Source organism: Morone saxatilis, unplaced genomic scaffold (assembly GCF_004916995.1).
Source record: "Morone saxatilis isolate NCDOM2014 unplaced genomic scaffold, NCSU_SB_2.0 Contig19, whole genome shotgun sequence".
NCBI classification, from domain to species: Eukaryota; Metazoa; Chordata; class Actinopteri; family Moronidae; genus Morone; species Morone saxatilis.
Window position 1 is genome coordinate 124,033 of NW_023339751.1, and position 749 is coordinate 124,781.

Consider the following 749-nt stretch of genomic DNA (forward strand, 5'->3'; position numbering starts at 1 on the left):
CACTATATGCAATACGCAGTAAACAGTAATAACTAAAACTGTCGTTGGTTTGTGGAGTACTGGGAGCTGTGGTTGTGGAGGTTGGAGGTACTGGGTGATGATGGGTTTAAACTTCCCTCTCATTCTCTTTTCAATAACAGCCTCCTCACTGTATTGGAACGCACCCCAGCTGTTTGCAGGGTTGAATGCTGCCGTCTTTATAAACGTGTCTGATTGATCTGTGAATGACTGTTTCACTAAACTTTTGTCATATTTGTTGCAGAGTTCTCCGTCACCTCGTGGGCCAATTCCCCTGGACCGCAACCTGGTCATCACCGTCGGCAACAAGCTGACTGGACCACCTGGGTCCGCCCCCTCACGCCACCATGACAGGTACTCCTGAACAAACAATTATTGATTGATTGATTAGAAATGTCAAACCGCGGTATAGAACTATGGAGTTCTTTTAGTGCCAAATTAGAACCTGAATCTTTTGGTTCAGGGAGCTTAAAGCTTCTCTCTGAGTGCCAGATAATGATTGACAGTGACTCTGATGATCAATATGTCGATCAGCTCCTCTCTGCTCTCATCAGGATTTTCAGAAGACGTTTAAGAGACATTAAAGTCAATAGAAGTTTGAAAGGCTGTAAAATCCAGTCCACTAAAAGCCTCTGTTTCCCTACAGAGACTACCCTCCTCGACCCGAGTACGAGCGGAGCCGGAGCCGGGGCCGCAGTCGAGACCGGAGTCCGGACCGCAGCCGGGCCAAG